This window comes from Lytechinus pictus, unplaced genomic scaffold, assembly GCF_037042905.1.
Source record: "Lytechinus pictus isolate F3 Inbred unplaced genomic scaffold, Lp3.0 scaffold_19, whole genome shotgun sequence".
NCBI lineage: Eukaryota > Metazoa > Echinodermata > Echinoidea > Temnopleuroida > Toxopneustidae > Lytechinus > Lytechinus pictus.
In genome coordinates, this window is record NW_026974140.1 from 1,544,021 (window position 1) to 1,565,202 (window position 21,182).

Sequence of the window (21,182 nt, forward strand, 5' to 3'; positions counted from 1 at the left end):
CCATCACCGCTCAGCGGTATGTCTCTCTATCTCGTAGCTCTGCCGAGCTTATGAGCATAAATATCGGATCTGAATGTCACGGCGATTAATAGTTCTCCTATACTTAATAATCGCTATGCCTTCACCACCCGGTGCATTATGGTTATTTTTAACCTGTTTGTCTCGTATTCGGGCGGCTCGTGCGAGCCCTGCCCGAGCTGCCATCATCGGTCGTCCCCCCCGGACCCCGCCGGCAGCACCCGCACCGAACGCCTGGAGGGAATCGGCTATTTATATGCCAGATACCCCTCCTGTTGACATTCACAGCTTGTTCCCCGAGTCTTTCCCGGTCGGGTAAGCATAATCTCGGAGGAAAGAAACAGCCGTATATCTCATCAGATTGTTGGCTGTGTACGTGCGTTCAGGCTTGTTTCAAGCCCCAGGCTTTTTCTGTCGGCATTTCTATGCCTACTTCCTGGGCGCACCCACCGTGCCGGGTCGGCGAGTTCAAACCAAACTGTCCGCCGCCAGGCCATCGGTCGAGCTCAAACAGTCTATCTGATAGACTGCCCTCAATGTGGGTCAAGCTTGTGGGCGTCTCCGCCGCTTCCTCCTTGTGTGGAGTGGGCTACGGTCGATGCATTTACCGTGCCCGTGTGTCGAGTTGTCTTCTTAATTAGAAGCTTTTTCACTCGGCACACTTGAGTCGCCTCGCAGACTGCTTTCATCCTCCTTCCATGCTATGTATGTGGCCATGGTCACTGCTTGACCGGGGATGATGTGATCGTGGATGGATGCTATGTGCATGCATATGTATATATATATATATATATATATATATTGGGATATATATTTATGTATATGTATGCGTGTGTGTATGTATGCTTATGTCTGTCTAACCACGATCACCGCGACCCGCTTTCTCTCGGGCCGACTGTGGATGAGTTCCTCCATGAGAGTGATTTACTTCACTGGAGCTCTTCTTTTTAGAAGCTTAGATTCTCATCCCCCGCTGCTTAGGGCGTCTGTTTTGCCGCACCCCCCCCCCAGCTTTCGGAACTCCTTGTCTTACCGATATCGGACTGTTCCATGCTTTCGCTACCGGCGCTGGCGGTGCTTGCCCTTGCGATCACCAGAGAAACCAGGCCTTGTGGCTGTTTTCGTAAACAACTGGTTCTCATCGCAGACTGAGGGAAATATTGGTGATTATTTTCCTCAAGTCGCCTTACTCCTCCGCTTGTATCTTCAAGCGAGGACTTAGACACGCTTAGCCAGTTTCCGTCCCTAACCTTGATAAGACAGGGCCGTTGTTACCTCACTCGATTCCGTCGGGAACGTTACTGTTGAGGTATCATGTCTGGCGATGTCTGTTGGTTCAGAGCATCATCTTGACCAACATCTCTTGATTGTCATTTACACGTAAGATCATGACAGAGGCATTTTTTCGCCAGCTCACCTCTGGCGTACGCTTGCTGCGGCTAGGGATTGCTCCGCTCAGCGGACATCCATCGCAGCCTAGCCTTACGGGCCCTCTCGTATCGCCGATGGTGGCTTCAGTCAAGCCACCTCTCCCGCCGCAGGCGCTGCACCCTCGGGCGGGTGCTTTATTTAGTAAGGGAGAGATGGGAACCGGGGTCCTCTCTGGACCGCTCGGTCTATCACGCTTGTTATGATGCACGCCGCGTTTTTTCTCCGACATGCCCAGTTGAGCTGTTTGACCAGACTGTTCTATTCCACATAGACAACAGGTCCGTGGCAGTTTCTTTATTAACAGGATGGCACTCAGTCGTTTTTCTCGACAATTTGACTGCCTTACGAGTGGTTTACTTCAACCTTACTCTCTGCCGTTCCATGTCCTTATCGGACCACTGGAAACGTCCTGCCACAGCTCTCTATCAAAATTCTGCAGATGTTCTGCCCTCACGCTTTTGAGACAGATATCGAATTCTGGGCGCTTTCCCCCACGCGGGGGCTTCTGAGATATCTCGCATTCCTTACGTTTGCATCGTTGCGGCTTGGCTTATTTTATTAAGCCGGTGACCGGACCGTGGCTTTTATTAGCCCCGCTGTTGCCTTCTCGGATTGATTGATTGATCACTTACTGAACCGTTCAAGTTTCAGTCTTCCGATCACGATTCTTGTCGAATTTTTCAACAAAGTCGGATCGTTTATTGATCATCGGCGATTATCATCCCTCCGGTTACGGATGTTTAATACCTTAAATCCGAATCTTACAAACTCTTGAGTTTCTTCTCAAACGTTGAGCTTGTATGGTTTAGTCCGTCATGGCGCCTGTCGGTCGTTCTTGACGCTTGACTAACTCCCTATCGTCTGTCTATCAGTCGAGATCCCTCCTGTATCTGTTTATTTGTAACCATTTACAGTACGTAGCTTTGCATACTTATGAATCGCTCCCGGACTTTTGCCGGGATGGCGTAGATTAGGCGTAACTTTTAACCCTTGTCTTTGTTTGCCTTTCTTCAGACAATTCCCAACTCTGCTCAGTTGGTTGTATTGTCGCGCGAGCCGTTTGCGTACCTATACGTAGGTTTAATTGTAACCTGTAGATTATCGTTGTAGAGGAAGGCCACTCCGCCACCGCGCCCGGAGGCTCTAGGACAATGTTCGAATCTATAAGAACTTGGGTGAAGATCTGCTATTACTGCATCATCATCGGGTGAGAGCCATGTCTCACATATGCAGACAAAATCTAGGTTATGATCTATCACAAAATCTTGGAAAATTGTAGACTTATTGCGTAGGGAGCGAGAATTGAGAGAACCAAACTTTAAATGCTCCATAAAAGGGTCACTTCCACCCCTACTCCCACGATGTGTCCTCCGCCTTCGACATGATCTACTGATTCCGAGAGACACCAAGCGATCCCAAACACCAGTGTTCTCATCACGCCATTTTAAAAAGAAACGTCTATCATTGACATGAACATTCATGGCATGAAGAGTGTGATTACTATACTTGTGAGATTGTTAAGAAGAATCACTGGAATCATTACTATTAGGATGAGTCGATACTTGTAAAGAGGGTCCGGGATTGGGGTTGATGTCTCCCGAGATCAGAAGAAGAATACGAAAACTTGAAATAGCATTAGCATACCGCTGAACTGGTCTACCTATGTATTTGCACTTGCGTTCAAACTTGGGATGTACCAGTGGCAATGCATTACAACAATTAACAATGATCGACTTGAGTCTCGGGGGGATTCGCCAAAAATATATTGTTTACTCTTACTTCGCCCATCACCTGAGCTGGGCTGCAGCTTGAAATTCGACCTCAGGAGCAGATTAATTCTGACTGGCTTGAATTTCTGGACATTTATGATTTATTTTCATGCTATTCATCTTCATTTTATCAAAAAGCTTTCTTAAATTGATAGTTTCCCCAGATATTACTTTGAACGGTTGAAAAGGACCGAGTAAAAGCAAAGATAATTTATTCAGTCTCCTTTTCTCGACGAACTCTTTTCTCATGTCCATACGAACCATGATAGGTCCATGGTACGAACGAACTCATATTGACTCATTGGGTTCCTGTAATCATCTTTCACTAGTCTAATTTCTAGACCACTATTACAGCATCGTTGATGTTTGGTTTGACTTTGTGGTTTTATTTTGACGGAGGCAGAGGGACTAGGAGAGAGATGAAGAGATAAAATGAATGTATGTGTGTGTGTGTGTGAGAGAGAGAGAGAGAGAGATGGCAAAGAGTGGGAGGGGGAGAGCGAGCGAGAGAGATGACCCATTCATGCCTTCAAAATGTGTACAAGACTACCTATCCTATTATCTGCGTTGCGTTGATGCGGTTTCTGTTTGTTGGAAGATAAGTGCCCTGAGGGACTTGTTAACTTTCTTTGATAGGGCTGGAATTCTCCTTTGTTCCCATCTCAGTGTTTCAATTTTTAAACGTAGGTATTTCCTCATGCTTCCCAATTTTACTTTAGTCTAGAATTGTCGCGTAAAGTTTGGATGATCAGCAGTGCAGCGCAGAAGCATGACTTGAGCTATTGATAATGTGATTGGTATTGCAAACTTCTGAATCCAGCTTAGTATTTAGAGCTCCGTTCAGCAGCCCTTTCTCACTCTCAATACCAACACCGATCACTGCTCTTTTAATCACCTTGGACTTTGTATTCTTGGTCATGAATATTGTCCATTCGCTGTTAAAACCTCAAAATTTCAAAAGAAAAGGGATTTCAAGAACTGTTCAGAAAAAAAATCTTTTATTTTCTAGTATTATGGCAAAGGTGGTTGTACCATACTGTAAATATTTATTAAAAACATTTACCTTAATATTCCTGTAGAGAGCTCTCTCCAAGCAATAAAAGGTTTCAACTTTGTCATAATTCTAGATAGAGGTCTTTCTGAGCTGGTTTTAATCATAGCTCAGTGACAATACAAATAATCTTAACTATTATGATGAATTAATTATTGAACGAAAAATGTGAGCTGTCAAATTTAAGTATTTCCATACATTTGTTTTCCTTGCATGCTCACAGCTGAATTGCAATTTTACACAAAATGAGCCACCACAGGAATGGCCATACAACTCAACCACTGATGGAGGATATGGGTCATGTCAAGGTGACAATTTAGTGGCAGATGATGTGTTCCAGTATGAAAAAAATGATAATGCATCATTCTTATATGTACATCAAGGTAGGTAATAAGCTCTGTCCAGTTTTCTCTCACCTGTATTGGCAGTGGCAACAGTAGCATTTAAACATAGAATCTCAATTTCATAGTTTTTTTAATTTCTGCTAAGATGTCCGGGTGTCACTGCGTGATTGGGTATAAAATCTGTGTTGCATAATAAAAGTCAAAGGTCAATTGGGTCACTGAACTTTGACAATGTGGGATCAACTTCAAACACTAGAGATTAGGATTTGTAATTTTCTTGATAACATTGAAATCAATATTCTCAAATTCTTTTTTTAGTCTTGGCATTGATTGCATATTTATTACTGCCAAAGCTCATTTAAGATCAGTCAACTTTGATGAATATTTATATGATATTGACTGCCTTTGTTTAATTTGTATGATATATAGTTCCCAAAGTAGTCTCATATATTTCCCGAGTCTTGATGAGGGCAATATGGGTCTACTGAGGGAATATAATATATCTCCCAAAAATTAAAGCCAGTCAATATCATTATTATCTACAGGCCTACAGTTGTAGGATGTGTAATTCAGGCTACTATTTGTAGCAATTTATGACTGTTTGCATATTGGTACCTCTGAATTCAGGTCATTCTTTGATCTTGATGAATTAATCCTGGCAAAGTAATTGTGATGTGACGTGTATATAGCGCAGGTGCACGTCATGCATGATGCGCACATACATATACATGTAACGCGTACTGTACATGTATGTAAGGCTTGTGCTGGGCTTAATGAAATGGGAATATAGATATTATTCTACATAGGCACAATAGAAAAATGACAAATTCACAGAGGAGGGGTGTATGAATACTATGGTCCCTAGTCATACCGCTGAACCCTGGCTGGGCCATTGTGAGGTATTTTGTGTTGAGTAAATCAATCAGACAGACAAAATATGCATATATCTTTCTCCAAAATCCCTCATTCAGGTATTAATGATATTTATTTCCTGTAAATGATCTGTTTGTATTTGAGATGGTTTTTAATTTTTCAAACAAATTATGAAATTAGTAACATAATATGAAGTCAAGGTTTAAGGTAATTCAACAACAATGAACTATGGTTTTCATTGTCAAATAAAAGATGTCACCATGAGGATCGATGATCTCTTTCAATATTTGATAATTTCTTCCAAATGATCTCTCCATATGAGATGTCGACTTCTGGCTGGCATTTGTAAGCCTCAATGATTACTTGTCATAGGATAGCCTAAGCATTATAATGTCTTTCAGAGTTTCAGACTTTCTCGGTCAAGATTGACATGCTTTACATTGCGGATAAAAAGTTAGTTGCTTAAAGCTTATGTTAAGCTGTCGTGATGGCTTAATGATATCAATTTTACTCAAGCATCATCATTCATTTGATATCAATCTTACAAAGGTGCAATGGCTTTTGAATCTTTTCTCAATGATCGATTCTTTATGAAAATTTGAAATTGGTTATTTTATGTATCCAGCGCCATCTTGTTGATGTTTTATTTTTCTTTACCCTTTCAGCACTTATCTTTTTGATATCAGAAAACCTCAGGCAAAGATTATAATAATTTTCAGTCTATTCTATATTTGGGAAGGTTTTTTTTTTCTTCGTATAAAAAACAACCAGATATATTATGATCTAACACCAAATCAAAATGAATTTCATGCAAAATCATTAGATTTATCCATTAAAATACATTTTTTATGTCATAAAAAAAAATACTTTTAGCTCTCATCCATCACAAACCGTAACTGTTAATAGGACAATACACATTCACATTATATGGTATAAATTGGTTTAGCGATATTCACTTTTGTTTTGATTTACCAAACTTAAATTTAGGTGGCAACCAGTCTCAATTTACTTCTTAAACGCAATCAATGATAATTATTGTGTTCAATGACTTGTATAGACCATGGACCCTTCTATAAACGGAGTATGAGGTAAAGCAAACAAAATGATTGTTTTGTGGAAATGTGTCATGGATAGCCTTGCTAAAGATAAATATCTAGATGTAAAATGTAATTTCTTTTTGATATTCTTCATAAACATACTTTACATCATACAATGTCTATTTATGCAAAATGCATGTTTTATGTAGTTTTGTTTTCACACCCTGTTCATGTATAATGTTTTTGTTGTGCCACACAAAGTATATTAAAAAAATTCTCCTCTGGGGTATTCCATTAGCAAACCATTATTCTAATATTGACAATCTCTTGAATGATGTAAATGTAGATAATGATGTTATGAAATATTATTTCCCCCTGCAGATGGAAAAATCTATTTTGGGCACACAAAGCGTGACTCAGGAAGTGTAGAATCAGAAATCGGCTTAGCATCAATCTCAGAGGAAGGAGAGATATCTAATGTAATCAAAACAAGGGAAAATTCTCAAAAAATGATTGCTCAAGGTAGGTATTTCTCTCTACCAGTGATATGTGACTCGAGATCGGTCTCGGACTTGAGGGTTCATGACTTGGTCTCGGCTCGGACTCTGGGCCCGTGACTCGGCAATGAGTCCGGTACGAGACCGGGTTATTTTGGCGCTAATGCATCCAGTTTCCATACTCATAAATTTCCCCAAAATTTCATGCGTACACAATATTTGCAAACATCACTCATACAAAGTTCAATTGGGATCATAGAGTAAACGTTACCCGTATTAATCTAACTACTAGTCTAATGCCCATGCAATACTAGTATGTGCAGTACATGTACATGTTATGCGTCGATATAAAACTCTACAACCTGCACTGAAATGAACTTACGATACAGTGGCATTGTTGCCAAATTGGGCTATATCAAAAATCTTCTTTTTTTTTAATTCAAAAATAAAAAATCTGCCCTGTGTGAACAAACAAGCATGCTTAAACTAGTTTTTGGCAATAACCATGATTTTTTTCCTGAAAACTGATTTGAAAAATTTGGGGATTTTTCTAATGGTTTTGCCTTTTGGGGATTTTCTTCAGCTCGTATCTGGCATTGGCAACACTGGCAGCAACACATGCATGCACCACCAGTGCTGGTACACGAATACGGCCTACCATCACACCCTCGCGGCCGGCCTTAACGTTAGTAGACCTAAGTCTGGCTTACAGTCTAGTACACTGAACAGTTTATAGCATCAGGATGTTTACATTGGTCCCAAAAGTCAAATTATAGCAATTATAAAGTTGACCAACACTTGATACTATATGCACCTTTAGTTGTTACATGTAAGTCAGGCAGCTAAATATATGTGCCTTAGATTTCCTTTGCATATAGTTCTATTTTCAAAAGAAAATTTTAAAATTCTCACTATGCAACTCAGTGTCCACCAAATGTGACATTTCCCAGTGCTACATGGACACCTTGACAATATCAGAATTTTCTTTTGAAAACTACATCTATGCATAGGACATCTGAGATCTTTAGCTAGCTGACTTAACAAGTAAATGTATGTATGGAAGAGAGGGCGCCATGAGGAACGACGACATCACGCAATTTGGAAGTGCTGAATAATTCGTTAAAATCCTACGAAATCCACGGAATGAACTGCAAATAATAACTGATTTTAACATGAAATGAGTGGAAACAAGGAAAAGAACAAAAGAGGGCCATATTTGTTACGATCTAACAAGCTTACGAGAGATTTGAACATGTCTAATAATCAAGTCACCACGGAAGAGGACCATGCATTAGAAGCTGGGAAGACATCAGACATGGTAACACGTGCAGATTTTCAAAAACTGTCTAACCAGATTCTACAACGTTTGGATACATTGGGCTCTCAGATGACTGCTATCAAGAAGGATATTTCAGGAATGCATACAACACTCACTGATCTACAAGTTGCAGCAGCAGATTCGGCTTCAAGAATAAGCGCAATTGAAAATCAGGAAATTCCGAATCTAAGAAAGGAGAAAAATGCTATGGAAGCACAAATTAAGGATTCAATCCTTGCTCTGGAGCTACACGATCGCAAACTCAACCTTCTGCTGTACGGAATAGAAAAGGAGAAAGATGAAAATATTGAAAGGAAAGTAAGAAGCAGCATACAGAAATTAGGCTTTACCCAGGAGGAAACGAGTAAAATGAAGTTCGTAAACGCCCATAGGCTTCCAAGACGCCAGATTCAGGGGGAGCAACGCAGAGGTCCGGATCCAATCATCGTTCGATTTATGAGTATGTTCGATCGCGATGCGGTATTGAAAAAATATCAGCAAAGTCAGCTTAAGAAAAATCACCATGCTCAACCAAATTCTGATAGTCCACGGCTTCGAGTTGTCACAGATCTTCCATTACAATTGAAAAAGCGACGGTTTGAGTTGGAAAATCACGCCTATCAATTGAGGAAAAATGAAAATAAATCAACAAGGATCCGTCTAAATGGAATCAAGCTAACCCTAGAGTGTCGAGAAAAGGGATCAACATCACCTTGGACAACACTTGTAAACGCTTGAAAAGTTGGTGAGCATGCCTCTGTACAACCTAATATTTATCATGTTCATTGATTCAATGTAAAACACACAACAAAATATTGTAAAAATGTGAGCACCTTTTGAAAGAAAATATTGTATCATGAATATGTAATTTCACTGTAAAAGATTTTTTTTCACAGTGAGTATGGCTAAAAATTCCATCGGATTGTTCTGATATTCTGAAAATATTGAATATATGGAATAACAATTCTATGATTGTCCGAATCCAGGATAGTTTCTAAAAAGAAAATACAGAATTAATTCAAAACAGTATAAAGTAAAGAAAAATAAATTAAACAATTAAGTATTAATAACCTTTAAAAAATTGCTATCACAGATGGGAAACATCTATGATAAATAAGTTTCCACTTTATGTTTGAAATAGCAGATATATAGATTCACAAAATAACAAAATGCCAAAAGAAGGTATTGACTAAGATGAATAGTATTTGCTATAAATGTAAATTGGTTATATGCTCTGATTTTTTTAAATAAATACTTTAAGTTGAAATGTGGAACAACCAGTTTTCATCTATGTATGCAAGGCTCGACATTAGCGGTGGCCCGGTGGCCCGGGGCCACCAAATATTCACCTCGGGCAACCATTATTGATAAAATGTTAAGTTTTGGTGGCCCGAATCGGGCAACCAATAATTTTCAAAGTAGCGCAATTTTTCTCCCAATTTTGCACGCATTTATCAACTTTCTACAGCTCAAATTGCAAGCCAGTTCGTCATGCGCCTTTTTTGTTGATCTACACACAAATACACACACACACAGTTTGCATATTAGGCCTACAGCTATAGCATACAGTAGCTATTATCCAGCCAGCCGCGCCGGCCGGCTGGCGTGAGCTTTGCATGAAGCCACTGCATACAGCTGTGCTCTACTCTAGATCTAGCTCAGCCTATTCAGACTCAGGGAGCTGCGATAAAAAATGTTGCTGCTGAGAAATCTTCCACAGAACTTTGAAAATCTAAGTCAAAGTCACCTTTTACACCAATGAAATGAAATTCTACAGTCTATATTACGAAAATCTGGTGTACCCTGATTATTTGCAAGTATTAAGAAGAGGAATTATGACCTCTCTTTTGACTCAAAAAGACCGATTTCCACATGAATTAATACACATAAAAACACATAGGCAAGTACATCACAGTCCCACGTGTGCATTTGTATGTATGTTGATACTTGGTTTCTTTCGAAGCTGTGTATTTTCTAGCCTTAAACAAACAGACAGTTTCTTTCTTTCTTGTTTATAAATGACTTCTTAAACCACTCTTGAGAAAGTAAATACTTTGGGAAGGCATTTCATTGATATGAAATGTGATTTTTTTTTCCAACATTTTGGCAAATATAGGGAAGGACTTTTTTCACACTTTTTTTCCAATATAGTTTTTTCCGTTTTCTTTTTTTTTCTTTCATTTTTTTTGGACAGTGGTTAAACCATTTATACCCCTTCCCATTGAATATGCCTGATTAAAAAATATGTTTCTACTGAAAATAAAATAATACAAACTAAAGGATATAAAAATAGAAATGTGCCATTCCCAAAAGGTAAGTGAAAATTATATGCTTGGCTTTTAATTATATTCCAGTCAGAATAGACTGTTGCCACAGCTGTTGAAAATATATGTAATGGCTTCTTCCTCCTCAGGAGGACGACAAGAACACACTTGTCGAAACGTCGAGATTGGGTGGTCCTTTTCAGGACCAACATATGCCCAAGAAAGATACATGGTGTACCGTGAAACCTACTACACTAATGGGGTGTTGCAAGAAACTTGCGATTGAACGCAAATCGAACGCAACTCCCAAAATTGAGCGTAAGTCCTCCGATTAAACGCAAATCTGCAATTGAACGCAAGTTACGTTCAATCCTGTTGCAAGAAGAAGTTGCGTTTGATCAATTGAACGTAGATCAAGCGCAAGCTTTGCAATTGATTGCAAATCGAACGTAACTTATGTGAGATTTTGGAGGACGCGCAAAATTTGCGCTCGATTTACGTTCAATTGATTGTCCATAGGCTTGTGTACTAAAAATTCTGCAAATTTTTTTGTTTTTTGTTTTTGTTTTGGAAACTTGTGTAAATTATGCCATTTTCAATTTTCCATGGGTTTTTTTCAAGAAAAACTTGAAATAATGTTATTTTCAATCTTATAGGCCTCTTCAGCAATTATGCCATTATTTTCACACAATTTCACTACATTCTCTCCTAATATCATTTTAAAGTGTCAATCACCAAAAATATTCTGCTCTTGTTATCAGAGGTCATGGAATATTCAAATTGTGATTTCTGAAATAATTTGTATGAAAAAATATTGAAGAAATAATAACTCTCCATAGGCACAAAAAAGCCACTCTTCATTAAAACACTTCATGCACTGGCAAATGCTTATCAATATTTCTGAGGGTTTGCAGTAAATACAACTCAGAATTTGTTTTGCAAGAGCACCAAATTGCTTCAATGCTTTCATTCATAAATATCATAATGAATAACATGCCCAATTCAGTTATTTTAGTTTGATTTTCAAATAAAACATACATTTCAGGAGATTGCTACACTTCAAAATCTGAAGCTCTCTTGTTTCTCTCTCTTTAATCATGAGATTGCATGGTAGATATATATCACACTTGCATACAGGGATGAGGTCGAGGCTGATTCTTCCGAGTCATGAGGCAGCTTGAGAGAACTTCCCATAGATTCTGTACAGTGACTCGGACCAAGGCCAGCAAAATGTTGTCTCGAGGTCAGCATTGACTACATCCCTGCTTGGAAATGAAAAGATCCATTGATCTGTGCACAAAAAGAACACTGCTCAAGACATTCATTATTGATGGACCTTTTATTTTTAATTTTCATTGTTTCTTACTCCTGAGGAATTACTTCTGAGATTCATTTATATCAAATAAAAATTCATATCATCTTCATCAAGTGTTTTACCACTGAATGTCAGCCCACAGTCCTTAATGTTGGCAAGAAGAATCCATAGAAGTCCAGTCAGGAAAGCCACAAGCGTCTCTGCTTGAAGGAATAAATCTGGTTTCCAGAAGCAGTCTAATTTGAGATGAATTTGGAGAGCTCCATGGAGTGAAGTTTTTAAACCAGCAACACCCTCATTCTGAAGTCCACTCTAATAATGATGTTACTACAGACAGGAGCAGCTCTGAATTCAGTTCTGATAATCAACCTGTTCATAAAAAAGTAATAATATAGGAAATAATGCAAGCCCATAACCATACATAGCTTGGGTTAGTTCAAATTTTGTCCTTTCAGTGCAAGAACGCCCTTAGCAAAACATTTTTGTGCACCCCATCAGTGCAGAAATGCCCCTATGCCTGCTGGTAAGGGCGTTGTTTGCACCGACAAGATGATATGATAGAGGGATAGTGGCTTACTCCCGAGACCATAATAATTGGCAATTTGCCATGATGTAATCTAAAAAAGTGTGAAAACTGATTGTTTTTCCCCAAATAAATAACTCATGGAAATTAAAATATGCAATAAAGTAAATCAAAGAAAGCAAAATACACAATTTCATACAGTACACCTTGGATGAGCAATGGGGGTGTCTTCATTGCTGAGAAGTCCAAGTCAAGATAGAGATTTGTGTTTGCCTTTTTCATTTTGCATTATCCTTGGGTTAATGTATACAGATTTCACCCCCATCCGCATTACGATCATGGTAAATTATTAATAATAATACAGTTTACATGTAACCTACCATTTGAGAGTTGATAAAATGAATCAATCAGCTGGTTGCAAGAACACACATTGTAGCAGACACATTTATGGTGGTTCTGAGGTTTCTTGTTTATTCCAGACTTCTTTGTCATCATAACTGTAGTAAGCAATTAAAAGCAAAAAGCAAAGAGATAAAACATGTTCATGATATTAATATACAAGTTAAGCTCAGTTGCCAGTGTGTTAATCATTATAGTAGTCCCAGGGTGTTTTGATTAAAGTCACTTCTGGCCTGGGGAGGGGCACTATGGTTCCTCAGCCATGGGTGGCGCAATTAAAAAATGTATGATATCATACCTTTTGCTTTAATTTACTAAAAAAAGCTCGTAATAGAAGTATTAATTTTGGTGTACATATTCCTTTCTAGAGCATTCCTAACAACTTTACTTTAAAAAATCTGGTATCAAAATAAATTCCTTTCATGTTTTTTTTTTAATATTTTTTCTTAACTTCTTAAATGTATTTTTGTTAATTGTTAATTTCAAGACAAAGTTCATCAGTGACATTAAATTACTATTGTCAATAAAAATTACCCAATTATGAATATTGACTTTTTACATGTAATCATGTTTTTGTCTGACATTTACTTAAACAAACACAATGTTGCAAAATTTCCTGACCCTGTACCTGGGAATTGCAAATTTGGTCTCAAAAGTTGCATGAGACTTGAAAGTAAAACGTCAGTCAGCGGTGCGGTAATAAAATGTTGAGTGGCAGATTTATTCTGAAAAATGTCAAGGGGGACCATATGCGCATCCCCCCCCCCCCCGAGTATTGTGCTTGATGTAAAGGATGTAAAAAAAATCATGATTATGCATTCAATATTAATAATGATGCACCATATGAGACACCCTTTAACTGAAAGCACCTGGAAAAGCATTCTAATCATCCATTAAACAATTTAAAGTGAAAAAAAATCTGTCATCTATATAGCACCTCATGTGCTTGCATAATTAAAAATCAAGTTAAGAGTCAGCTACATAGTAGCCAGGGGGGGGGGTACTCACGAAATAAGGCATATGGGGATATGCCGCAGGAATGGGTCGCCATTTTGGAAGAAATCCCTAAACATGAGGTATGGTTTTATGCTGGAAAATCCCTAAACATGGCCCAATTTCTAGATAATGTCCTTAAACATTTTTTTTTTGCTTGTCAAGTTTTCCAGGCGAAAATGTGCCCCCCCCCCTTGGAAATCCTGGATCCGCCCCTGTAATGAATCCTTAATAATGGGTACCTTTTTAGCCAAAATGGCCTGTAAATATGGGTACGGGTTTCGAACCTTCAGCCGCACACCTTTGTCCAAACCAAATCTAAGTACCTCCCTAGCTCCCGGCATAGTAGATGTACATATTGAATCTAAAAAATAAATGTATTTGGGCCTACATCATGTAAATGTATATCTTTTTATATTTATATGAGATGGATATTAAAAATGTGACTCATACGGCACATCATTACAAATCAACGACACAAATAGACTGTCCTCTTGAGCAATCTGCCCGTAAGAAATTTTTAAAAGAGCCCTGGGCGGGTAACTCCCTATTCAATGTTAAAACTTCCCCAAGAATGTGGCCAATAGATTCTGAAAAGTAGCCCAATACATGTAGACCCCCTATACCTTTGGTTTTTTTTCTTGTCTGGCGAGATATGTGGAGTCTGGAAAACCCCCCCCCAAAAAAAAAAAAAATAGGCCTAATATTAATAAAATAATAATAATAATATTTTTTTTTTTAATCCTCCAAAGACAAAAGTCGAAACAGCAAAATTTTCACTTTATCCCAGGCCAGGCCAAGGAAAGTCATAAAAAGGGAGGTTAACGTTAGACAGACTCTTAAAAAAGAGAGATAAACGGAGCTGGAGAGGATTTTTTTTCTTGTGGAAAAAAAAATTAGAAGGTAGTAAAGTACTAGGACTGGAAGTCTTTAATTTCTATTTACTTAAAAAATCATTTCAAATAGGAACAAAAATAATCTTTAAAGGTCATTTTCGATGCTTCATACATAATTAGAGCCTACACATTTACTTGCTTCAGGGTGATTTTTAACAGCACTGCACCGGCAGTGACCTGCCGTGTTGTTGATACAACCGTGCATTACCGACACAAAAAGTTATATGTGGGACTGGGATTAAAACTGTGCGGTAGAAAAAATGTTGAAGGTGAAATTTCGACCGGCGATAAAGATACATTTTCACTTTTTGCAAAATAAATTTTTCCCTGGCATAGGTCTAAAATATATAAATTCTCTGAAAACATACATAATGGAGAAAGAATTGTCTGAAAAATGAATATTTTCTACTTACTCTCTTCCAGATCCAGGATTGTTGCAAGCCATTATTTTGCTTTTTCGGCTAGTCTTGTGCTGCAGACCCTGTTTACAGCTGCAAATCGTCTGCAAATCAGCTGCAACTTGCGTTCAATCGCAAGCCTTTTTCTTGCAACGCAAATTGGCGATTGATTGCTAGTTGCAGTCGATCGGAATCGGCTGCAAAGTTGCAGTCGATTAGCAATCAATTGCAACGTAACTTTCTTGCAACACCCATGTATAAAGTGAAAGGAACTTAGTGGTAGTGGCTGCAGAATTAATATTTCAGAAGTTTTTTTATTCATTTTTAATGTTTTTCTTTATATTTTTCGGGCCACCAAACTTTAATATCGGGCCACCCAAAAAAATTATTTGATGGTTTTGGTGGCCCGAACGGGCCACCACCAAAAAAAGTTAATGTGGAGCCTTGATGTATGCATACAATCTCATGTAAAAAGAAGAAGAAAGGTGACTTTTATTTCAGTACATTGATGTATTTATTGTATCATTCACTCAAACAGCACAGACCACGGATTATTGGCCACAGATATACGCATGGCATGTGGTGATACAATTCTTAAGACATGAAACTTTAATTGACAGATTGTACAATGAATAATACTCAAACATTAAAAACATCCAATTATGTAGATAGTGAAGTAGACATAGGCTTGTAAAACTAGAAAAAGTGGAGTAAATAATGACTTCATAGCTTGTATAGAGAGAGTAGTCATTTTCAAGTTTGACAATTTTGAAATAGAATGATGATATAATTATATTGATACGAGAGAAAAAAAAAACAAGTTGTGACATTAAAAATGTCCTAGTTAAACGTAAAAGAATATTTTTTGAATTATATTAAGAACGAAATGGAAATAAAATACATGATTCCATTCATTCACTTTATACAATTATTGCAGTCATTAAGCATAGTTTAAAGTGCTTGAGCTAGTATGACCGCATAATCACAATTGGACGAGCAATTGAGTGGATCAATTATGTTTTTACAGAGAGTCAAGATATTTTCTATTTTTCAAAAGGAAGATTTTTTTTTTCCTTGTATAATTACTTGATAAACACTGTAAACATTTTCCGGAATATTAATATGAAAAGAGCATTCATATGACTGTCAAATGAGAAGAGATCAATATTATTGTGTATATTAAGCGAGAACATAAGAAATAGGCATGTTTATCATGCAATTTACATTAAATATTTTTAAGATGTATTTTGACCTTTGTTATGTTTCTTTGAAAAACTAATACGAGGAGATCTGTAACTCAATCGATGAAAGTAACATCACTGTTAGCAATTTTCTTCAGCCTCATTTTCTCGGAAATGTTTAAAAGCTGATGGAAGAATGATCAGGAAGTAAATTGAAGAAACTTCAATTTATGTTTAAGTCATTCTAGATAAACTGGTTGAGCACAGACATAAAAATTGAGAACTCATTAGGCCAAAGGTGCTGTAAATAGAAAATAAATATATATTACTATCATTTCCCTTACTTTTTTTTTTCATTATTTATAGTTGCATCTACTATAAAAAAAAATATTTTAGGGTTTTGAAGCTTCGACTTTTACCCTTTTTCATTTGGATATTTATAAACACATTCTACAGCACCGGAATCGCTGTTCGTCTATTCTCATTTCAATGATCTGTGTTCATCTTAATTTATTCCTACATTGCATTTACCTTTGTTATGTTAAACGGTTGTAAATTCCCGGTCACACACTAGATATTTTTTTTAGGAACGAATGACGGGAAAGAATGCTCTTTCATAAAATAAGGGCAAGGTTCAAGCTCTTTACAGATTTAACGTTCTTACGTAAGAAATGGATTTCGTAGGAGACCCCATGGGAAAGTCCTACTCTCCTTTGTTATGTGTGGTATTTATGTAGGGAAACGCAGTGCGAGTCTCTTGTCTTGTTCAGGTGTTGTTTTGGCGTCGTCTTTTATGTTATATGTCTTGTTTTGTCTTGTATTTATGTTTAAAAAAAAAATCCCTCCGATGGCTTTTATATGGGTTATGCTATGTTTCGATCTATGAATAGTAAGTTGAAAATTATCTCCGTAAATTGTAGGGGTCTGGGAAACTTGCAGAAAAGAAAAGATGTATTGAATTATCTTAAAAGTAAAAATGCTGATATTTGTTGTTTATTAGATACGCATTTCGTGCCTGAGATAGAGGCTATTGTTGAACTTGATTGGGGCGGTTCATGTTTTTTTGCAAACAAATCCTCTAATGCTAGGGGTGTCGCGATATTATTTGATAACAAAAATCAGTGCGAAGTGAAACAGGTATTGTATGACAAAAATGGTAATTATGCTGCTTTAAGCCTTTGTATTGGACAATTAGAATTTTCTTTGATTTCACTTTATGCCCCAAACGAGGATTGTCCCAGCTTTTTTGAAGAATTAGAGAATATTATATTACACCTAAACGATCCTATTGTAATTATGTGCGGAGACTGGAATTTACTCCAGGATCTTGATTTGGATTCATATAATTACGTTAGATTAAATAATAAAAACTCACATCACAAAGTTACAGAAATGAAAAATGATTTTAACTTAATTGATCCATGGCGATCTATTAATCCAGATTTAAAACGGTATACTTGGAGACAACCTAGTCCTTTAAAACAAGGTCGTTTGGATTTTTTCTTGATATCTAATCAATTACTTTCTTTGGTTTCAAGTTGTCAGATCCATAATAGCTATAGATCTGATCATTCATTGATTAGTTTAGAACTCAAATTAGATAATGGTCGATGTCGTAACAGATTTTGGAAATTCAGCAGTTTACTTCTAAATGATGAGGAATATGTAAAAATTATAAGAGATAAAATAAAAGAAATAACAATGAATTATATTGACAAGAATGAACACAATGAGGCTAAGTTTGAGGATATCAATAAGAAATCTTGCAAATTTATTGTAAACGACCAGGTATTTTTTGAAATTGTGTTAATGGAACTACGAGGATGTACGATTAAATATGAAACACACAAGAAAAAGGTGATAAATAAAACAGAAATGGACTTAGAAAATAATATAAAACAATTGGAAATTAACTTAAATTTGGTCGGTAATAAGGATAACATATTAGAACAGATAGTCTCGTTAAAAGAAGATTTGGAATCTATAAGAAGAGAAAAACTTAAAAGAAAAGAGGAAAGAGTTATATTACAAGAATTGAAATATGGGGAAAAACCCTCCAAATATTTTTTTAACCTTATGAAAAAACGTAGGACAGAAAAACAAATTATTCAACTGCTTGATAAAAATAATGATGTGTTATATATGGATGAGGAAATAAAACAAGAAGTTCTCATGTTTTATGAAGAACTTTACGGTTTTCAACAGGTGTCAGATTTTCGTGATATTTTGCAAGAACTAAAAGAAATCGAACATAATCCAGTTTCAGACGAAAAAGCAAAAATGATAGAAGGAGAGATCTCTTTCGAAGAAATTCGTAAAGCAATTAACAATTTGAAGACGGGGAAATCCCCCGGTCAAGATGGGTTTACTGCAGAATTTTATAAGTTTTTCATGCAAGATATTGGAATTTATTTATCAAGAAGTTTGAACTCAGCATTTGCTTGTGGAAACTTATCACATTATCAAAATTTAGGAATAATAACTTTGTTACCGAAGGGGAATAAGCCGAGAAACTTGCTCAGAAATTGGCGACCAATTTCTTTACTTAATGTCCAATATAAGATTCTTTCCCAGGGACTCGATTTTAAGGCGCGCGAGAGCGATCGCGCGCTACATGCGCGCCTTAATCCATTTTTGGTAGCGCGATTAATAGCGCGCCTCGCGATAGCTGACCTGCGCGAAAATGCCTAAAGTCGCCCTCGAAATCACCCAAAATCATGCTTTCGGGAACGACATAAAATCTGAATGTCGCCCCCGAAATTATTGCCGAGTGATAACAACTCAACGGCCCACTAGTGCCATATGCTCGAGCTCCGCTTACCATTTAAAAACCATCCAAAATCCACACTCAAAATCACGAATAAGCCTTAAAAGTAGCGAGTAGCGCAGTTTCAAATTCCGAAGTTGCGTTATTTTTTCTGTACCACGTATTTCCATACACATGGTACACCAGGTATGGAAAAAAAAAATCAACGCAACGGTCGGGAAAGAGTTGCATGTATAGGGGTCCATTATGACTACCACCGTGTGCCATTTCGAATGCACATGTTTCCCCCACAGATATCACAATTCTGTGATAAAATAATTCGAATTACACAGGAAATAAATCCCAGAGTCTAGTAACCTAGCATTGGTGAGTTGTCATTCGGCTTTGCTTTTCAAAACGGCTTATTAACTTCCAAAATAAGTTATCTTATTTATCAATTATAACTAAAAAATCATTTGTTTTCTTTTTCTAGGGGATGAGGTATTATATCAGACAATAAATCATCAAACAAAGCTCCATCTTTTTTACAAGGACGGCGGCAGGCTCACGCTTTGGCGCTTTTACTAGCTAGCCAGTTGGAGCTCTGTCTCTCTGCCAGAGCTCTGGGGGACAATTCGCTCAGTAAAGGCCTCAATGGTGGTGATTTTCTGTTTCAGACAGAGTTTACATTTCAGGAATATTATTCAAAACTGCCAATAAAGTTTGATGATTTCTTCATTGTCATGTATATTTAAGTTCTTAATGAATACATTCTCACCAAATTTAGACTCCCCCATAGAGAAATTAAATTTTCATGGAGATCTGCGTTTTCAAAGAACTTCAGGAAAAGTTAGGGTTTGTGGGCCTTTATTACATGTACATGGCTGACTAGGGTATTGTACTGGAATAAATGGAGTAGATATTGAATTCATTTATATCCAAGTCCAACTCACAGTCACACACATACTCACAAACCCACACACACCCACCCATCCACACACACCCACATCCAAGATTCTAAACATGATAAATAACTTTAAAAATCATACAATATTAAACAAAAAGTAATAATTCCTTAATAAGTGAACAGGTATTCTTCAAAATACAAAAAAGTAGCATTTAAAAAGAGCCCCCGAAATTTGACAAAAAATTAAAATGGAGCCCCCGAAAAAAAAAAAAAAATTGTCAGTGACTTAACTTTTAGCCAAAGTCAAAACCTAACTAAAACAGGTTTTACAACACACAATCTAATTACCGGTACAATACATTGTAAAACAATTATAAATACTTCCTTTGGTTGTTGATTGTAATTTTATAGTACATACATTTCCTCCATCCATTTTGTTAATTGGGCAAAAAGCTCCCCTTGTATGTTGAAGAAGAGCTTTTTGAAGTGCTCCTCTACCGCTCTCCTTAAAATTTCTAGGAGAGCTTTTTATTGCTCCCCTTATAATTATAAAACCGAGTCCCTGCTTTCCCATTGTATTTCGAATAGAATAAAACCGTTGTTAGAAGAAAATATACACAACGATCAAAAAGGTTTTCTCGCTGGTAGATATATAGGTGAAAATATTAGAATTATTTATGATATAATTTCCTACACAGAAAATAATGACATACCTGGTATAATTCTTTTTATCGATTTTGAAAAGGCATTCGATTGTGTTTCGCATGATTTTTTATGGAATGTACTGCACTTTTTCAATTATGGTGATAATATTATAAAATGGATTAAAGTTATGTATGCTAAATCTACTTCTAGTGTTTTGGTTAATGGCTGTTTAACCTCACGTTTCAACATTAAAAGAGGATGTCGCCAAGGGGACCCCCTCTCTCCCTATTTGTTTATACTGTGTGCAGAGATCTTAGGGATGTTAGTAAGAAAATCTCAACGGATTAAAGGCATAGTTATTGATAAAAAAGAATACAAACTATTGCAATATGCAGATGACACCGTTTTGTTTCTCGATAGTAAGGAAAGTTTGCAAAATGCACTAGACCTTCTAGACATGTTCTCGAAATATTCTGGTTTAAAGTTTAACATGACTAAAACGCAAATATTGTGTATTGGGTCTCTGAAAAAAACTGTTCAGATTGATTTGCCTGGGACTGATAAAACGTTGATTAAC

At 37.0% G+C, this 21,182-nt stretch overlaps 1 long non-coding RNA gene across 1 annotated transcript; it reads right to left on the reverse strand.

Annotated features, from left to right (window-relative positions):
• Positions 1–11,926: 11,926 nt before the first annotated feature.
• On the reverse strand, positions 11,927–15,218 carry LOC135157690 (uncharacterized). The gene is made up of 3 exons (XR_010296650.1): positions 15,142–15,218; positions 12,821–12,937; positions 11,927–12,286 (listed from the first exon to the last, which is right to left on the reverse strand). It is a non-coding gene; the product is annotated as an uncharacterized LOC135157690 (long non-coding RNA).
• Positions 15,219–21,182: the final 5,964 nt, after the last annotated feature.